This window comes from Acinonyx jubatus, chromosome B4 (genome assembly GCF_027475565.1).
Source record: "Acinonyx jubatus isolate Ajub_Pintada_27869175 chromosome B4, VMU_Ajub_asm_v1.0, whole genome shotgun sequence".
Classification (NCBI taxonomy): domain Eukaryota; kingdom Metazoa; phylum Chordata; class Mammalia; order Carnivora; family Felidae; genus Acinonyx; species Acinonyx jubatus.
Window position 1 is genome coordinate 59,081,817 of NC_069387.1, and position 21,533 is coordinate 59,103,349.

At 39.4% G+C, this 21,533-nt stretch overlaps 1 long non-coding RNA gene across 6 annotated transcripts in view; it reads left to right on the forward strand.

Annotated features, from left to right (window-relative positions):
- LOC106968818 (uncharacterized) overlaps positions 1–21,533 on the forward strand; it is an 89,046-nt gene that overhangs the window by 47,477 nt on the left and 20,036 nt on the right. For 3 of the 6 annotated variants that reach the window (XR_003413017.2, XR_008300187.1, XR_008300184.1), the window contains exons 2-6: positions 4,833–4,978; positions 6,757–6,873; positions 9,496–9,595; positions 14,837–14,926; positions 16,395–16,554. This is a non-coding gene — a long non-coding RNA (uncharacterized LOC106968818). Of the gene's footprint in view, positions 1–4,832; positions 4,979–6,756; positions 6,874–9,495; positions 9,596–14,832; positions 14,927–16,394; positions 16,555–21,533 lie in introns of all 6 variants that reach the window. The other 3 variants (XR_008300186.1, XR_008300185.1, XR_008300188.1) reach the window with 3 other exon arrangements.

Here is a 21,533-nt window from a genome sequence, read left to right on the forward strand (position 1 = left end):
CAGGCCATCCTCTGACTCCCTTGTTGCCAGTTTGCGGTCAAGATTCCCATTTGTCAAGTTAAAAAATACAGAAATAAAGAAATAAAGAAATAAAAAGCCAACATTGATGGGATGCAAGTAGCTTTTACCTATAATTATTGGTAGAGGCCACATGGAGCTGTTTTTTTTTTTTTTTTAATTAATTTATTTTTGAAAGAGAGAGAGAGAGAAAAACACAAGTGGGGGAGGGGCAGAGAGAGAGAGAGAGAGAGAGAGAGAGGGAGACACAGAATCCGAAGCAGGTTCCAGGCTCTGAGCTGTCAGCATAGAGCCAGACATGGGGCCGAACCTACAAACTATGAGATCATGACCTGAGCTGAGGTTGGATGCTTAACTGACTGAACCACCCAGGTGCCCCTGCAGCTGTTTTGAGGAGAGTGGGGCCACATCTGGGCTTGATGAGAAGTAACATGAGTAATTAGCAACGAGCCCCGTTTACCTCTCTGACATACAGCCCCCATCTAAGAACAACCTTGCTAGAAACCTCAGAGTTATCAGCCTACCTGCTTTGAGACTTTTGTCACTAGATCTCATGGAAGGATGGAAACAGGTGTGGATACTTGAGTAGATGCTCCTGTTTGAAGAGGAAAATACCCATCACCTCTCACTTGGATCCTATCCATGGTCATGCCCTTGCTAATTCCAAATATCCACCATCTATCTACTCTGCTAGATATTTGATAGATGGTGTATGTTTTGGAGCATTTGGAGGCCACATCTGGACTTTTCAGGAAAGGCCACGTGATGGATTAGCAATGTCCACCATGGGTTGGGAGGAAGGATGGGGAGAATGCTGGTGTGCAAACCACATATTTTCCATCCCTGCCCCAGGCCAAGAGGGCAGTATCCTGAGTTATGTGTTTGGGAAAGAGGCAAAATGCTGCATCAGGTCCTCAGGGAGCAATAGCAATATGTCTTGTGTGGTCTCATGACCCTTGTGTGAATCATGAGCACCTCAGCCTGTACCGTACGAGGACTTCCTTCCTAACAGCCCAACAGAAGGTCACTGGAATTATCAGCCGAGATCATCTTGAAATATAGTATAGCAAGATCAGTTCAAATAACAAGATTGATCTTACCCTCTCAGCACTTTTATTCCAACTGGGCCTAAATTCCTTTTATAGCCTAGCATAACCAGAGAAAAGAATCTCCACTGATATTCTCCCAATATCACCTACATCTCATAGGTATCCTTGTCTCAGATAAGTACCCTGAAAGGTCAAAAAATATTAAAGCAAAAGAGTGCAATGTGAAAAAACTTGTCACCTGTAGGTAAGGCCTTAGTCCTTAGGACAGGCCAGGGGGGCAGAAAACCTCTGAATTCCCTAGGCAGGATTCCCTGTAGTGCTGAAAGTTTTTACTTCAATGATCTCAGAGGGCAGTATGAACCAAAACTGAGGTCAGCTCGATCTTATAATACACAATAATCAAGGAAATGTTAGTTAAAACAAAAGTGAAATTATTTTAACTACTGAGATGAGCAGGGTTTAAAAATTTTTTAAATGATCAGAGTTAGTAAAGTTATAGGAAAGTATACATTCTCATTTCCTGTTGTTGGGAGCATTAATTAAAACAACCTTTCTCTGCATTTTGCAGTTTGTATAAAATTTGAAATGTTCATACCTTTTGGCTCAGCATTTTTATTTTTAGAAATTTATTCTAAAGAAATAATTGGACAAGTGTATCTAAGTGAATGTTTGATGATGTTAACTGCAGTGTTTTAAATCAGGAATAACATAAATGTCCAGTAATAGACTTATTTAAGTAAACTGAGGTACATTCAGATGAGATAATTAATATTTTTTTTTTAATTTTTTTTTCAACGTTTATTTATTTTTGGGACAGAGAGAGACAGAGCATGAACGGGGGAGGGGCAGAGAAAGAGGGAGACACAGAATCCGAAACAGGCTCCAGGCTCCGAGCCATCAGCCCAGAGCCTGACGCGGGGCTCGAACTCACAGACCGCGGGATCGTGACCTGGCTGAAGTTGGACGCTTAACCGACTGCGCCACCCAGGCGCCCCGAGATAATTAATATTTTAAAGAATATCATGAGAAGTATATATAAATATAAAAATACGTAAATAGTTTATAAAATAGTGTGATAGTATGATTATAATTTTATCATTAAAATGTGTATTGTATGTAAATATTTATTCTAAAAAGACTGAAAAATATATATAGCACTGAGGATGAGAAAATAAACTGTGGGCCATCCATACAGTGAAGTATTATGTGGATATTAAAAAGATGAGGTTGATCTATATGCTGATGGGGAAAGATGTCTATGATATATATATATATTTTTTTTAAGTTTATTTATCTTGAGAGAGAGAGAGACGTGTGTGCATGTGTGTGTGCATGCATGCAAGAGTAGGGGAGAGACAGAGAGAAAGGGAGACAGAGAATCCCAAACAGACTCCATGTTATCAGCGTAGAGCCCTACATGGGGCTCGATCCCACAAACTATGGGATCGTGACCTGAGCTGAAATCAAGAGTCTGGCACTTAACTGACTGAGCCACCCAGGCCCCCTCAAGTTTTTATTTAAGTTTCAGTTAGTTAGCATACAGTGTAGTATTAGTTTCCAGTGTACAATATAGTGATTCAACACTTTCACGCAACGACCCGTGCTCATAACAACAAGTGCACTCCTTGATCCCCATAATATATTGAGTATGAACTCATTTGTATTTTTTTAAAAAGTTTGTTAAAAGTTTCACAAAAACATCTCTGAGGATATACATTTAACCAGTAACTGCAGTTCTATCTTGAGTGAGAAATGAAGGGGCTGTTCTGTTTATCTAGTTCTCCATGACAACTCACCTTAAAACATTGTGGCTTGAAGCACCGTATTCATGTATTAATTCTCCCTGTTTATGTGGATCAGGAATTTGAAAGCTGCAGCTGGTGGTTTTATCATATTCAGAATATCATCAGACTGTGGCTGGGGTTGGGCCATCTTTGAACACTTGTTCATTTATACTTAGGCTGCTTGCACTGGAAAGGTCTGAACAGCTGGGTCTCCTAGAAATCTCTGGGTGTTTCATGGTCTCTCCAGTGTGGCAGTTTCAAGGTAGCTGGGCTTTTTGTATGGCCTCTGACTCCAAAAATGAATGTTCAGAAAGAGTGAGAAACAAGCAGAAGCCTGCTGCCATTTATGACCTAGTCTTGAAAGTCACTTTTGACACTTTCTTCTAGTCAAAGAGTTACAGAGGCCTGTCCAGGCCTCAGGGGAGGAGTCTAGACTCCCACCTCTTTTCACTTTCTTTTCTTCCAGTTTTAGTGAGATACCACTGACATATAACATTTTATTCGCTGAAGGTATACGATGTACTGATGTTACATGTGTATGTATTGCAAAATGATTACCGCAGTTAAGGTTAGTTAACACATCCGTCACCTAACATAGTTACAATGTGTGTGTATGTGGTGAGAACTTTTAAAATCTATTCTTCTAGCAACTTTCAAATGTACAATACAGTGTTGTGAACTATAGTCACCATATTGTATATTACATCCGAATGATTTATTCATTTTATAACTAGAAGGGTTTTTTGTTTTGTTTTTTTAAGTGAGCTTTATATCCAACATAGGGCTTGAAGTCACAACCCACAACCCTGTGATCAAGAATCACATGCTCTATCTACTGAGCCATCCAGGAGCCACGGAAAATTTATTCCTTTTAACCACCTTTACCCATTCCTCCCATCCCCACCTCCTGTCCCATCCTATCACAAGGGATGATGAAATAGCTCACTTCTTCACTTCAATTTCCTTTGTGCACTCCATCACCATTTTTGCTACTATACTGGTTACCTTAAAATCAACTGTTAAAACACAGCATTAAGAACTATAAAAGCAGTAAGATAGGAAACATTTTACATAGGGAGGTGGACCCAATTATTTAAGCTATAAAGTTAGTGTGACAAATTATATTAGACTTTAGTTGTCTTTAACATCCAATTTAAACTAAATGCCTCTCTCTCAATTCACTTCTCAAGGGAAACTTCAAACGCACAGTGGAGTTTATTGTGCTGCTAAAAATAAAATCATTATGATACCGTATTAGAAATTGTAGTAGGGGCACCTGGGTGGCTCAGTTGGTTAAGCATCCAATTCTTTAAAAAAATGTTTTAACATTTTATTTTTTAAGAGACAGAGAGAGATAGCACAAGCAGGGGAGGGGCAGAGACAGAGGAAGACACAGAATCCAAAGCAGGCCCCACCCAGGCTCTGAGCTGTCAGCACAGAGCCTGATGCGGGGCTCGAACCCACGAATGCAAGATCATGACCTGAGTCAAAGTCAGATAATCAACCACGTGAGCCACCCAGGCACCTCAAGCATCCAATTCTTGATCTCACCTTAGGTCTTGATCTCCGGGTCCTGAGTTTAAGCCCCACATCGGGCTCCATGCTGGGTATGGAGCCTGCTTTAAAAAAAGAAGAGAAAAAGAAAGAAATTGTAGTAGACGAGAAACCCTGGTAAAAATGAAAACTGGCTCATTATTCTAGGAATAGGGAAGGGAAATGGGCTAAAAATTGGAAGACCAAGCAACAGAAGAAAACAGAAGACTCAGCATGGCAGAGACTGCCAGTGGACAGCCCAGCTTCCAATTGGACCCCCCTTACTATTGGGTACGGCAATGTATCCAGTCCAATAAAAGTATTAAGTTTGCCAGCTTAACAAATAAAAACACAGGGCCCTCAGCTGAATTTGTCTTAGTATAAGCCTGTCTCATACAATATTTTATCTGGCAATCCTGAAAAGCTTATTTACCAACCTTCCTCATAGATATGGGTGATCAATGAGATGCCAGAAGAATCCGCCGCAATGGTCAGGATTACAGACTGAGAAAGGAGGTTGCTGAGCACTGATGACATCACAGAGCGACTGACCGTACAGGCTGGATTTTTCCTACAAGCTTCTTACTTGTGTAGGTTAGTTATTTCAGTTTTCTGTTTTATGTAATTAAACTCAATCAGTCCTAACTCAAACACTTTGTGTGCTATTGTGAAAGCAGTATTCTCTATCCAAGCAGAATAGAAGAAGGTATCAGCAGAGGATGGGGTTGCAGATAATTAGCCAAGACCCTTATGCACAGGTGACTGGCATCAGAGAGGTCTAGAAACAGGCATCCAAGACTGGGTCAAGAAGGCTGGAATTCTAAAGCAAGGAAATTTAACCCTTGTAGAAAATGGGGTGGCAGGTAAAGGCTTTCTTCTAGAGGGATCCGATAGTGATGTCAGATCAGTTTTGGTGAAAGACTACCTTGAGTGACATGCTGGCTTCTATTGTCCCTACCTGAGACTGGCCTGGCTTCAGGGGGAGAAAACCATGTTAACTGCTCTTAGCTGCACAGGTCAGAGTGCTAAGTTACAGCCAATGTTTACATTAGCTAATGAGGGCTTATTATTTGCCAGCCAGGGTTCACCATGCCTTTTGTGTATTAGCTTATGCAGTTGTCCTAACAGTGCTAGGAGGAAAGCACGATAATTATCCCCATTTCACAAGTGGGTACAGTAAGGCACAGAGACAATAGAGCTGAGATTTCAACTCAGACTACTTGCTTCTAGGGCTCTTGTTTTTAACCATTGCGGTCTGCTGCTGCTTAGCCCCTAAGTGCCAGCTCACAAACTTGTGTTCAATTATGATGACATTTTCACTGTGACAACATTTTCACTAATATACAGTGATGTGAAACAAAGAATGATAATATAGTGAACTTTAAAAATTTTTTTAACGTTTCTTTTATTTTTGAGACAGAGAGAGACAGAGCATGAACGGGGGAGGGTCAGAGAGAGGGAGATACAGAATCCGAAACAGGCTTCAGGCTCTGAGCTATCAGCACAGAGCCCGACGCAGGGCTCGAACTCACGGACCGTGAGATCATGACCTGAGCCGAAGTCGGCCGCTTAACTGACTGAGCCACCCAGGCACCCCTATAGTGAACTTTTAAAAATAAAGTTAGATTCACTTAATGTAAAAGGCCATAATTTATTTTGAGTATATCCATCCTCCTGAAATGAGGGCAATAGTAAGAAATTATTGTTAATCTTTAAAGTTTTAAAAACTCTTGGCAAATAAAAAGGAGCTAGCCCTATACAACAGTTGGAAAATTGATACCATGCGTGTGCTCCAAGTGTGGAGGGTTTTAATACCGGGAGCTAGAGACCTACAGACTTTGGAAGGGCCAGCACAGTAAAGGACGCTCTCGCCAATGACTGCAGCCTGCAGCCCAAAGTGGGTAGTCCTCCAAGGCTCACCTGAAATCCACTTTTGTTTTTTTCATTTTTTTAAATTTTATTTTTGAGGGAAAGAGACAGACTGTGAGCAGGGGAGGGGCAGAGAGAGAGGGAGACACAGAATCCGAAGCAGGCTCCAGGCACAGAACCTGATGTGGGGCTCAAACTCATGAACTGTGAGATCATGACCTGAGCCAAAGTTGGACGCTTAACTGACTGAGCCACCCAGGCGCCCTTCACCTAAAACCTGCTTTTAAAGTCAAGACCATAAGGGAAGCGCGCACAAACCGTCACAGCTGCAGCACCATCAAGGTGGTCTTGGCAGCCAACATTTCTGAAGCAGGTAGTTCCTTGAGGTGCATCTGGAGACTGCTGAGAACTGTGGATCCACCATCAGCTCACATACCTGCCTGTGGTGGCCTCCAAAGAGTGATAACTTTACCTTCTCTTCCACTGTCTACATCTCACTGCAGTGCTTCTCACTGACAGACCTGGAACTACATGGGGAAGAGGATCCTGGAAAATGTGAATCTAGGCTTCTCTTTATTATGAAAGAGCAAAGAGATGATATCGAAAACAGACTATCCTAGGTTTGTCTCTAAGCTTTTTTCTTTTATTTTTTAAAATACATTTTAAAATTATAGTTTTAACATTCTGTTTTATTTTTTAAAATCTGTGTTCCAAAACTGAATCTAGTGGGAATGTAGAATGGTGGAGCCATTCTGGAAAACCGTTTGCCAGTTCCTTGAAAATTGAGATCTATTACTACCACATGATCCAACAATTGCACCACTGAGCATTTACCCCAAAGAAACAAAAATTTATATTCACACAAAGCCTGTACACAAATATTCAAATAGTAGTTCATTTGTAATAAACTGTGGTATATTCATACCATGGAATGCTACTAAGCCATAAAAAAAATGAAATCTTAAATGGAAAGATATTCCAGGCTCATGGGTTGGAAGAACAAATATTGTTAAAATGTCCATACTACCTAAAGCAATCTACAGATTCAATGCATTACGTATCAAAATACCAACAGTATTTTTCATAAAGCTAGAGCAAATAATACTAAAATTTCTTTGGAACCACAAAAGACCCTGAATAGCCAAAGGAATCTTGGTAAAGAAAAACAAAGCTGGAGGTATCACAATTCCAGATTTCAAGATGTACTACAAAGCCATGGTAATCAAAACATCATGGTACTGGCACAAAAACAGACACATAGATAAATGTAACAGAACAGAGAGCCCAGAAATAAAGCCATGCGTATAAGGTCAATTAATCTATGATAAATGAGGCAAGGATGTATAATGGGGAAAAGACAGTCTCTTCAACAAATGGTGCTGGGAAAACTGGACCACTTTCTACACTTGATCTTAGCCAAAAGGCCGAGAAGCGATTACTGGACCACTTTCTAACACCATGCACAAAAATAAACTCAAGATGGTTTAAAGACCTAAACGTCAGACCTGAAACCATAAAAATCCTAGAAGAAACATAAGCAGTAATTTCTCTGATGTTGGCTGTAGCAGCATTTTTCTAGATGTGTCTCCTAAGGTAAGGGGAAAAAAGCAAAAATAAATGTTTGAGAATACATCAAAATAAAAAGCCATTGCACAGCAAAGGAAAACATCAACAAAACAAAAAGGCAACTTACAAAAGATATTTGCAAGTGACATATCCAATTCGAGGTTAATATCCAAAATATGTAAAGAACTTACACAGTTCAACACACACACACACACACACACACACACACACACACACACACACAAATAGGTTAAGAAATGGGTAAAGGACCTGAATAGACACTTTTCCAAAAAAGACATACAGATGGCCAACAGACAGATGAAAAGATGCTCAACACCTCTAATTACCAGGGAAATGCAAATCAAAACCACAATAAGATATCACCTTACCTCTGTCAGAATAGCTAGAAACAAAAAGATAAGAAATAACAAGTGTTGGTGAGAATATGTAGAAAACGGGACTCTCGTGCACTGTTAGTGGGAATGTAAATTGGTACAGCTACTGTGGAAGACAGTATGGAGTTTCCTTAAAAAATAAAGAAATAGAAATACCATACAATCCAATAATTTCACTATCAGGTTATCTACCCAAAGAAAACAAAAACACTAATTAGAAAAGATACATGCTTATGCATGTTTATTGCAACATTATTTATAATAGCCAAGACATGGAAGCAACTTAAGTGTCCAATGAGAGATGAATGGGAAAGGAAGATGTGTATGTATATATATATATGGAGTATTACATAGCCATATAGAGAAGGAGATTGTGCCACTTGCGACAACATGGATGGACCTAGAGGGTATTATTCTAAGTGAAGTAAGTCAGGCAGAGAAAGACGAACACCATGTGATTTCACTCATATGTGGAATCTAAAAAAACAAATGAATAAACAAAAAGCAGAATCAGATCTATAAATACAGAGAACAAACCGATGGTTGCCAGAGGGGAGGTGGGTGGAGGGATGGGCAATATGGGTGAAGGGGAGAGTGGGAGGTACAGGCTTCCAGTTATGGAATGAGTAAGTCACAGGAATAAAAAGCACAGCATAGGGAATATAGTCAATCATACTGTAACAGCGTTGTATGGTGACAGATGGTAGCCACACTTGTGGTGAGCTTAGCATAACATATAAGCTTGTCAAATCACTATGTTGTACACTGGAAACTAATGTAACACTGCGTGTCAACTATACTTAAAATTTTTTTTAAGTAAAAAGAATAAAATATTGATACATGCGACAACTTGAATGGATCAGCAAAGAATTATGTTGAGTGAAAAAGGCCAGTTTCAAAATGTTACATACTGTATGTTTCCATTTATATAACATTATTTAAAAAATAGAACAGATTAGTGGTTGCTAAGGGTTAGGGCAGGATTAAGGAAGAAGATATCTGTGGCTGTAATAGGGAGGCATCAGGGATCCTAGTGATAAGCTACTTTGTATCTTGACAGTGGTAGTGAAGATATAAGTTTATACATGTGATAAAATTACAAAGAACTAAATACACATAAACACATAAATGAGTACGTGTAAAACTGGTAAAACTGAATTAGGTGGATGGATTGTATAAAAACAATTTTCTGGCTGTGACCTTGTGCTGTAATCATACGAATTGGGGGCAACTACATGAAGAATATACATAATCTCTCTATATTATTTCTTACAACTGCAGGTGAATCTACAAAGACCTCAAAATAAAAATTCTAGATAACTCTGAGATATGGAACCTTCAGCACAGGATTTGAAGAAAGGATTCCAGCACTGAGCAGAAGGTGGGACTAAAGAAATGTCAAGACTTCTTCAGACTCTTAGGATTCTCTTATTTTTTTCTTTCATTCATTCCTCTTCTGTTTTTCTTTCTTCCTTTTTCACATTTCCTTCTATTTTCTATCTACCAAGATAAGTGTAAGACTTCCCACTGGAATCCATTGCTGTTGCTTTATTGATGAAATCCTAAAACTCCTCAGTTTGGCTCCAGAACCCTCCATAATTTAGTCTCTGCCAACTCCTCTAGCCTGAAAGTCCAACAGTTGTCCTTCACAGTCCAGAAAAACCAAACACTGGATACTATGCTGCCTTCTACCTGCCAGTCCCTCCCTCCACCCCCTGTGGCGTTTTCTTTGACTTGCCTTTCTTCGGAAGACTCCGTGGTGGTCCTTGATTTCACTTATTCCACTTTTTTTTTTTTTTTTTTTTTTTTTTTGAGACAGAGAGAGAGAGTTCAAGCTTGGGAGGAGGAGGGGGAAGAGAGAGAGAGGGTGACAGAGAGAGAATCTCAAGCAGACTCCACACTCAGCACACAGCCTAACACAGAGCTCAACCCACACCCTGGGATCATGACCTGAGCCAAAATCAGGAGTTGGACGTTCAACCGAGCCACCCAGGCACCCCACTTGTTCTGCTTTCAACTAACCGTCTCACAGGGTTAGTCAGTCAGCTTACCCAGGCATAGATCTGTAAGTGGCATAAAACGTGCCCCCCCACCCCAATCTGGAAATGTGGTGCTGGTAAACCTAGATTTTGATGTGCATCTCCTTATATAAGTGGAGAAATTGAAATCAGTCCAAATTCTAATTTTAGTGCATATAAGAAATCTGTTAGTTTGAATTTGAACATGTAAGAGGAAAACTTAATTGATTATTAATAATCCTTCACTGACTTCTAAGGAAAGTGGATCTCAATGAACTAGAGGATCAATCTTGGAGCCTTTGGCACACAGCAAGACAGAAATAAGTAGAAACAAACGGTTGTTGTGCAAGTTTGCTACAAGAGCTGGGCAGAGTGCAAGTGCTTGGCCTAAGAGAGTTTAGGAGAGAAGAGGGAAGCTCCAAGAAGGTAGGGATCATCCTCAGGAAGGCTTGCTGCTGCAGGGAGGAAGAGGGGTTTTCAAGCCAAATACAGAGATTTAAAAGAAGAGCACAGCTAAAGGACTCTCTTCCTTCTTTTCCCTTTTTGTGAAAAGCTATGCACTATTCCCCAGTGGAATTTTCAGAAAAATGTCTACTTGAATCACTTACTTTATTTTCATTTTTATTTGTTTTTTTTCAGTGTTTATTTATTTATTTTTGAGACCGAGCACAAGCGGGGGAGGTGCAGAGTGGGAGACACAGAATTCAAAGCAGGCTGCAGGCTCTGAGCTGTCAGCACAGAGCCCAACGCGGGACTCAAACTCGTGGACTGTGAGATCATGACCTGAGCCAAAATCAAGAGTCCAACACTTAACTGACTGAGCCCAGTCAGGTATCCCTACCTTATTTTTAAATGGAGTTTTGTTTTGAGGAAACTTAAAGAAGATGAATATTCTGCTGGCATAAGGGTTACAGACATGAAGAAAAAATATAAATGTCAATTTGCAGAAAATTAGTTTATCCTTCATGCGTGTGCGCACGCGCGCGCGCGCGCGCGCGCACACACACACACACACACACACACACACACACACACAGTTAAGGAAATATCTTTAAGATATTGGTTTGAAGAAATACCAAGTGACTAGCTTATCCAGAGTTCACAGATTCCTTAATACAACCATACTTTTTATGGATTGCCCCGTAACACTTGACTTTCCATACAGCAACTACTCCCAAGGAGTGAAGGATTTTCATGCTGGTACTACCTGCTGGATTATTGGATGGCTCTATTATTTCTGTTAAACAGTAGTTTGTATTCTTTTTAGAACGCTTTAATTGCATCTGGTCCTTATTGTTTCATAAAAATGAGTCAAAAAAAATACTAGTGCTAATACTTGTAAAAAGTATAAACCCATTCACTTGATACAACTGAGAAATGCATCCTCTACGAAAAAAGAGGATCCATTATAAGAAAATGACAAAATTAGTCAATCTGTGCCTAAAGAGCAGTTGAGATTAGAGCAGGGGAAGGGCATCTGGGTGGCTCAGTCAGTGAAGCCGAAATCGGACTCTTGATTTCTGCTCAGGTCATGATCTCACAGTTCATGAGATTCAGTGTGGTGCTCTGTGCTGACAGTGCGGAGCTTGTTTGGGATTCTCTCTCTCACTCTCTCTCTCTGCCCTTCCCCCACTCCCTCTCTGTCTTTCCAAATACATAAATATTTAAGAAAAAGATTGGCGCCTGGGAATGGGAGAGCAGAGTGGAGCGCTTCAGGGAAAAAAGGGATTTGATTGAATAAGTGATGTGTCTGGCATTTGGAAAAGCTATTGCTGCAAGTACAGCAGATTGATAGAAAAAATTAAGGATTATGAACATTGGAAATTAAGAAAAAAAAGAGGCAGTGGTGAACTCTAAAAAAAAAAAAGATGTAAAATTAAAAAAAAAACACACGACTTATCTCAACAGTAAACGATTACATAGTTATAATAATAATGTTGATTTACCCCCGATGTGACCTAACTCTGTTGAATGAATGAGAATAGTGAAAGTAGGGTTAGAGCTTTATTCTCCATAAGAAGAAGTGGATAGATTTCGAAAATTCGTAATCAAGAAATAGCAGTGTAGGAATATTATTTCGAAATATGCCCAAAGGGGGAAAAAAAAGAAATATGCCCAAAGAAACAGCTAAAAGTTGCCTATCATGACAGATATCAGAATTGGTGAATGGTGAAACAGGAACTGCTGTTTTTTATTACAAGCCTTTTTTCACTATTTGATTGTTTTTTTTATTTATAAATTTTTTTAATGTTTATTTTTGAGAGAGAGAGAGAGACACAGAATCTGAAGCAGAGTCCAGGCTCTGAGCTGTCAGCACAGAGCCTGATGTGGGGCTCGAACTCAAGATCTCTGAGATCATGACCTGAGCTGAAGTTGGACACTTAACCTACTGAGCCACCCAGGCGGCCCATTGCTATTTGACTGTTTTAACTGCAATGCATTATTTTGATGAGCAATTAATTCATTAAACAATACTTTTAATTAATTATTTTAACAATTATTAATAATTAATAATTATTTTATTTATTTATTAATAATTATTGGCAAGTAATTAATTAAACAATATTTTAAAGTGGGGGACTGCCCATATCATCTCCTTTATGACTTTCATCTATTGTTCAAGAGGAAGTTAACTGTCATATGCTAGTTGTTTCCCTTTAACATGTAAAATACATGATATTGACAGATATCTTGCTTGAAGTTCCCAAGATGTGTTAACTGCTGGGAGCCAGATGTGTCATAGAGCACATAGAGGTACCTGTCAATACCTAACTGTTACCTCTGTTCCTGCCTGAGTACTTCTGCCCTTGTGTTCTGACTCTGGCCCTACTGTTAGCTCCAAAGTGGTATGTTTTAGTTCTGAGTACTTTGGCTTGGTTCTATGAAAGTCTATATCCTTCCTCGTTTGGTCTAAGCTAAGTTTACCTTCTCATCTTTCTGGAAACCTCTTCTCCTTTCCAAATTTTCTTTCAAACTCCACTTTTTCTTTTCTTTTCTTTTCTTTTCTTTTCTTTTCTTTTCTTTCTTTCTTTTTTTTTTTTTTTTTTTTTTTTTAGCATACTTTATTCATTCACCCAACAGGCATTTTTTTAAGCCATTATTTTTGGTCAAACCCTATGCCACAACCCGGAGATAGGAAGAATATATGGTCAGAGGAGATAAATTTCTTAAGTTACAATTTGGATTTCTTTCAGAAGATTAGGGTGCCACTAACCCTCTTGTCTTCTAGGAACATACATGAAAAGATCACTAGGCAAATAAACAGGATGTGCACCACTCTCTCAATCTAGGCAGTAGCCACAAACCCTGCCTTAATGCAAGCCTGAGATAAATGGCGGTGTTAGAGACTGCATTTGGAGTCTGGCTGCACTGGGGATTCCTACTTTGCACACTGATTAATAGACCTCTGTGCCTGCATATTCAGGCATGCAATTGTGAGGACATAGGCAGGACCTTCAGAACAGACCTTGAGTCCACTTATCCAAATAGTAAACAAAAGGCAAGGACCACAAGCCTCTTTTTTAAAATATTGGCTCTGGGCCCTGCCCAAATGTGCTTGCTGCCCCTACAGGAAGTAGAATCTGTTGGACTTGGGCTCAGAGTAGGAGGACAAGGAGTCTTCAACACCAGTCTAGCTTGCCAGTGAAAGTGCATCAATGGCCGTCCCCAACTCTGACCAGTCATTTCAGTTACTCCTATGAAGAAGAACCAAGAAAGGGCAAATAGAGAGAGGATGGAAATGTAGTAGAGTTTCTCTCTTCCTGAGATTAAGGCAAACACACAAGGAAAGGGGGAATGAAAACCTTTGCCTGTTCAACAGTTTTCCTTACTCCTGTGTCTTCTTTCTTCTTTTCTTAAAAATAATTAGAAGCACAAAGATATAGAAGAAACTCAACGTTCAACTAGATCATGATTAAACACACTTCCTGTATTCGTTAACATGAAAATATACTAATAAAGCATATTTGTTAAATATATGTATGGCCACCCCTAAAATGCATACATCAGGGAGAATTGACCTCAGGATATTTGGGGGCCCAATGTTGTGGGCCACATAATCACATCACATGGTATCCTTGAATGGTTGCAAGGATTGAATGAGTTAAAATGTACAAGTGCCTGGCATGCAGAGAGCCTTAGTTGCTGTTCTTGTTGTTACTATTATTATTAATTTTTATTTGTGTAGCATATTATAGTAATTATCTCATTTGATTCTCACAACTTCCTGTGAAGGAAGTAGAACAAGTCACATTGCTGCCCTTACAGATAAAAGTTTTTCAGTATTCTATGTGCGCAATTCAGATTTTCTGATTTCTGGTTCAAAACCCCAAACATGGGTAGATACCTGGTTTTCCTTATTCAGAAATGTAAAGATTGGATTTCTTGCCTTCTCTTTGGGAACTCCCAGACGATGACAAGGTGGGAATTTGAAATTCTTGTACTCTACTGGGAAAAGAAATGATCAGCTTGAATTATTTGCAGTATTTGGCTCTGCAGTTTCCTGGGAAAATCAATATGTGTTTTAGACAACTGACAAACATTTGCTTTTTGTCTTGCACAAGAAAATATTTCACATGCTGATTGTTTTATTCCTCTTAAGTCAGATGGTTATGAAGAAAGAGAGGGGTGTGAACAAGATGTCACTCCCAATCCCTTTCCTGAAGGAGGTTGACTTCGTCCATTTGGCAGGGCAGGTGGGTATCATCATCCTCCTTTTTTTCTTAAACACATCTTTTAGCTTTATATAGATAAATTATGTATAATACATATATGTAAATGCATATATAAAAGATACACATATGTATGTACATATGCACATACACACATGAATAAATAATTGAAAACATGCTCTGCACATTGCTCTTTAACCTGCTGGGTTTATTTAACAACATGATTAACCCCAAGAACGTTTTCCTATGTCCTATGAATTAGTTAAATTTGCATTCCACTGTAAAACCCAACATATCAAGGGTCAAACAGGTAGAAGTGATATTTGTTGTGCAAAATAAGAAACCTAGAGGTAGGCAGTCTAAAGCAGGTGTGATTTCTTCACGAGATGGACTCTGGCACCCTTAGCGTGCCATTTTAGACCTTGTGTTTGTTACTGCATTCTCACAAGATGGCTGCTCCACCCTTCACAGTGCATCTGTATCCCAAGGAAAAGGAAGAGAAAATGCAGAGAGCAAAAGGTCCATATCAGCTGAGACTGCTTCTGATTAAAGAGCTTCTCTAGAGTCCAACCTAACAACTTCCACTTACATTTCACTGGCCATATGGCCACCCAATGCCACCAGGAAACTGGTATCACCTGTTGTGTTCTTTAGGAAGCAGATGCTGGGTGGAGTTAGGAATGTAAAAGGTTTAATAGGGAGTAACACTTGTGAAAGAAGCAGGACACCAAACTGGTCAGGAGGGCCATCATTCCCTAATGCAGACCTGACAAATCTCTGCCAGCCCAATGTGCAGCCCCAGGACAAAGATTGCCATTAGGGAAGTCCTGTGTTGGGTAGAAATGGTTAGGCCTTTATATTACCATCTTATTTAGTCATTGGCTAGGAGCTGCCTCCAGGAGAGCATGATCTCAGCTTGAAATTTGCCAGGAGCTAAAAAAATGAGTCAGCTAATTTTGAGACTCTCATACTCCTTGAAGTGGGTAGCAACTCCTTTCTTAAAGCAAGGGGATCTGGGTGGCACATCTCTACATTTGCCACGCTGGAAAATGAAAGTTTTAATCTGGGCACGCTGCTTTCCCAAAGATACTTGGAGTTCCGTCATTAGGGAAGAATAGAGGATATCATGTAGGTCATTGTTGTGTCTGATATGCTTCAAGTTTTCTACTCAGGAGACATGAACAGTCTTGTCAGATAAAAGCAGATTATTGAACAAACTTCCATGAGTAGTTGTGTGCCATGGTGGAAGGGTGTCCAGAAACAGAAATGTCATCCTCATTGGAGAGCATCTGTAGCTCATCTTCCCATGGCATCAAACTGCCTCTCATGTTGGGTAATTCCAAAAGAAATGGGACTAGCTTAGAGGTGAAATGGTGAGCACAGGTAATGATACAAATAAATGTGCATAAGTGTTGCTGTTTGTCTCCTCTCCTAATTTTGTACTTTTGTAAAGTCACTGGCATAATTTTTTTTTGTTTTGTTTTTCCTTTAGGCTTTTAAAGATTTGGCTCATTGATATTTTTAATTGGTAAACTGGGGAGAGACCAATTATTCAATCCTCCCTTTTGAGGCCGAATAATGCAGAGGCTCTTTGGATGATGCAAAGTCTCATTCAAAAAAGGAATTCTCCAGGGAAAACTGAAACAAGTGGGGTAAGCAATTTAGGAGTTATAGATTTTTTCCTTTAGGATGTTTTATCTCTCTGCTTTGCTGAAGTTGCTTCCTCTAATCTGAATATTTCTAATGCTATCAAGAAAAATTCCTTGTCCCTTGCAGCAGGAAATATGTTTCACATTCTCCAGATACAATGAAGAGTACTTATGAAGCTCAGAAAGGATATCCTGAGTCTCTCTCTGTTCAGATATCTGGGCCTGTGCTTGGGCATGGATCTAGCTGTTTGATTAATTCTAAAAGACAGACATGTGCATACAAGTAAAGCCTCAAAATGTGGAAATGTGACATAATAGAGAATATATCTGGGTCGTAGCTAATCTTGGAAAACTGGCGAATAATTTATTCTCCTAATTAGTTTCCTTGAAGTCTAACCAAAGTTCGCTGTTTACCAGTAATTAGGATCTCCATTTCAGCTCCTTCTTTCACAGAGAAAAACAGCATGATCAGTTTTAAATTGATAGTAATTAAAAGTTTTTTGATAATGTTTTTAATTAAAAATATATATTTACTATAGAAAATAGAGAAAAGCACCAGGATGATTAAAATTGCTCCTAATTACACCAGCTAGAAGAAATCAACATTATATATTCTTTCAATCTTTCATAATATTTATACATTATATTTTACACCGACAAAATGTGTATATGTATAAAAATGCATGTGAATTGGGACCACGCTCTGCACTCCGTTATGCTTAGCAACATACCATGAACATTTTTTCGTGTCATTAAGTTTCTTCTACAGCACACTTTTCAAAGGCTGCAAGGTGCTCCATTGAACACAGGTAACATAATTTATTCAGCTAATCTGTTATTATTGAGTGTTTCATTTCTTTCTGATTTTACATTATTATAAATAATTTTGTGCTGAATAACCTTGTCACTCTCTCACACCCCTGGTTATTTCCTAAGGATAAATATATGGAAGAGGATGAACATTGAATATAGATACCCCTTGTTTCTGCCTGCTCAGAATTCCTTCTTCTTCTTTTTTTTTTAAGTTGACAGAACTGACCTCCTATTCTACTATTTATCCATTTCCTTTCAGGAATTGCTTTTGCTCTCACCTGGTAGAACTTTTTGTCACATGGTTGGGATTGATCACAGTGTCCTGTTTCCTATCACCTCAAACACAGTGACTGGTCCAGGAGTGGGCATACGACCCAAGCAGGACCAGTAGGAGGGAATTTTTCTAAGTCTGATAATGATGTTTGGATAAAAACATCTCTTTTCTTCCAAAATTATGGACACCAAGGACTGTTTAAGGTTGGAACTGACAAGGGCCATCTATGCCACAATGATACCAACATAGGAAAAAGCGGAGCTGAGAGATGGAGACAGAAGGGAGATTTCTGATGACATCATTTCAGTTTCTGATTGCCCTAGACTTTTCCAATTACTTGGCCTAATATAGTCCTCTTTTTGCTTAAAATAATTTGAACTGGCTTTCTGACTTTAGGCAACCAAGACTTGACTAATGTAGATATCCTTAAGGTTTTGATACATATTTCCAAATTATTTCCCAGAGCAATATTGCCAAATAGACTTGTGGAATATGGAATTTTGAATTGAAGTGTAGTTGATATTGCTGCAACTTGCCAGCGTAGAATTACTGATAAGAATCAATCTTATCTCTTCTTTCCATACCCTCATCCCCTCCTGATTAAAAAAGCATTGCAGACAAATCATGCTCGGGTGTGAGTAAAGGCAGGAATGTGATGAATATAGATCAGACAAGGGTTATATTATGCCCTGTGTCAGGCTGAGTAAAAGCCCTTGCTGTCAGGGAGGGGGTAAAAAGCTTTATGTACTCCTTAGCCAATTATATAGTGAGTCTCTAACACCTTTACTTTCCTCCCATCTTTAGAAGTGAAAGTTAAGAGAGGTCTTAGGAGGCAGTTCAAGAAAGGAGCTAAATTATTCAGGAGTAAGTTGTCACCTTCAAGTTAGTGAGCCAAGGAAGAGTATTTTAGAAAGAAACTCAGTGACTGAACTAGGTGGGACCGATGTTTGGGAGCCAATTAAAGAGGCAGGCTGGTGAGCAGCTGTGGGAGGAGGTGGATTGGGGAAATATGATTTTAAAAGGCTGCTAAAATAACACTGGCAAAGACAAATCGACTCCAACGTTTCACTGGAATGACTTGGAAAGCTGTGCCTAATTCTGGTTCTCGTATCAATTGCTTATATAGTTAAGGAAATGCAAATTGGTTCCAGTCTCACTGGAGTAGGCACTGCCCTCAAAAGGAAATGAAAACAATACTCTATTAACAGCAGTCCACTTAATTTGCATACTTTTGAGATATACATGTTCACTAGTGGTCAGCTGAAATTCCTGAATCAATTAATGTGTGGCCTAGTGCTGTTTCGTGAGAAACAGCAAGTGGTTTGTTTTACTCACCCTTTCATATACCTCCGAAAACGGTTTCTGGTTCATAGAATTACAAATGAACAAAACTGGAGAAAGAAGAGAACTTCAGAAAAACAGGAACTAATTGTTGAATGCTTTTAGAACATTTCCTGCTGGTCAGTAGAAGTGAATTAGCAAGCAAATGTTTTTAACCCTACTTTTCATTGATTAAAATAATAAGTTTATCCATATCCTGACCAAATCAATGTTGAACACACATTTATAGAATATTTGCTTGTAGGGGCCACTTGACTTTACCCAGGTCTTCTGGGAGGTTGAGAGTGAAGGATAGGATATAGCAGCAAAGGTATCTTTTATTTTATTTTATTTTATTTTATTTTGTAAGTTCCTAGATTGCTCCATTGAAAAGACATCTTTCTATATTTCTGGAGAGCAGTTGGGTAGCCAGTGTTGCAAAAGGACAAACTCAAGGACAAGCCAGTTACACATTTTAAATTTTGGAAGCATTGTACCAGCTCTGAGAATGAGAAGGCATCTCCAGCCATCCATGGCTGTTTGGGTAAAGGAAGCACTGCTGTGGTGGTGGGGGCAGGGGAGGGAGCCAAAAATCAGGCAAAAGATCTGAAAAATTGGTGAAGTAATTACTTTATTCACCCTCTATCTCATCCTTTCACCATCATTCCAAGTGCTTTGACCTAACCACAAACTTGAGCTGAGTTCCAGCTCTGCTCACTTCAGTATGGGGAATCAGAGGGGAAATTGTATCTGCCCAGAAATTCCTTCCCTCAACTCTGCTGTTCCAGTGGAAGTAACTAAAATAAAACACAGGTATAACAAAACTTAAAAAGAACAAAAGTTGTCTATGTAGAAAACCTGAAAGAATAGATGAAAGATACCTGTGGAACTCATAAGCTACTAGAGCAAGGTTGCAGGATACATGGTTAATATACCAAAGTCACTAGTGGTCAGCTGAATTTCCTGAGTCAATTAATGTGTGACCTAGGGCTGTACTGAATACTTAGGTATAAACCTAATAAAATATATACAAGACCTATATGAAGAAAACCTCAAAACTCTGATGAAATCAATCAAAGAAGAACTAAATAAATGGAAAAACATTCCATATTCATGGATAGGAAGGCCCAATCTTATCAAGATTCAGTTCATCCCAACTTGATCTATAGATTTAATTCAATTTCGATCAAAACCCAACAAGTTACACAGACAAAGAAGCATTCACAAATTCACACATATTTGCATTCACAAATAACCAGTCATCTAAACCTGGCCACATCTAAACCTGAGTGGGAGTGGGGCTGCAAGGGAGAGATCTACTACTTCTTTATTTCCATTACTTAGATTCCACTTTGGAGGGCTTTACTAGGTCCTAAAGAGAGTTGATTTGCAGCGTCTCTCAGTGGGCCTGCCACGGTTACAGGGGTCTGTGAGATATAGGTAACTGTACATTTTTGCTGTCCTTAAAAAGTTTTAAACCATTTAAGAACTATTAAAAATTTTATAGCGTTTGAAATTGTTTTTGCATGTTTGTAGGTAATAATTATACTATACAAAGAAAATAAAATGTTTCCAGCAAGCCTCAGGTAGTCTCTCCCCAGTCCTCTCCAGGTGACGAATGGTGTCTGATGAATTGAATTTCCATCCTGGAAGTCAATACCCCTGAGCTTAATCTCAGTTGCACTTAGTTACTTCATCTCTCAGCTTCCTTGTGTATAAAAAGAATTAGGGGTCTAGGTGATATGTCTCTTCCAGCTTTAAGATTTTATGATTTCTATACTTTGGATGCCAATACAAATGGTGACTGTTGAAGCCAACAGTTTCCTCCTGTATCATGCCTCTCTCAAAGTGAAACCTAAAAGCCAGAAAGGGTTTACTGGAAATGCCAGTTTTGGATTTCATCAACTCCCAAAGCAGACTGCCTACGGATCAGAAATTTTATATTGAGGGGCGCCTGGGTGGTCAGTGGGTTGAGCATCAGACTTCAGCTCAGATCATGATCTCAGGGCTTGTGAGTTCGCATGGGGCTCTGAATTCTTTGTTTCCCTCTCTCTCTGCCCGTCCCACGCTCGGACTCTATCTCTCTCCCCTCCAACAATAAATAAACATTTAAGAAAAAGAGTGTTTGGAAAAAAAAAAAGGAATTCTCATCTTGAAAAGGGGCAGGTTCTAACTTGCACAGATGTTCTTTCCACTCAAACTCAGGCACTGTTTTTTGTGGAAATAATAGAAGAGTTTAGCCAGCCAGAGGCCCCAGTTGGAGGGGATTGAAAGGTTTCCCAAGGCAACCACTCCCAAAGGCGGGTAGGGTTTCTGTGAGCTGTTTCCTGCCTGAACAAACAGCCCCTCCCAAGCCCTCAAGGCTGACCTGGTTCAGGGACCACCCTTTGGGATCAAGTCCACTGTAGGGACCAGTGAGCCTTGGACAAAAATAAATGTGAAGAAAGAGGTCCCTGGGGGGGTTGACTCCATGACAGCCCCATGGCTTTTTATTCTGGCAGTAAATAACCTGAGCCTGTGCCAGACCTGGAACTCTCTCCTCTGTCCTGGTTTAAATATGTCAATGTGACACTGA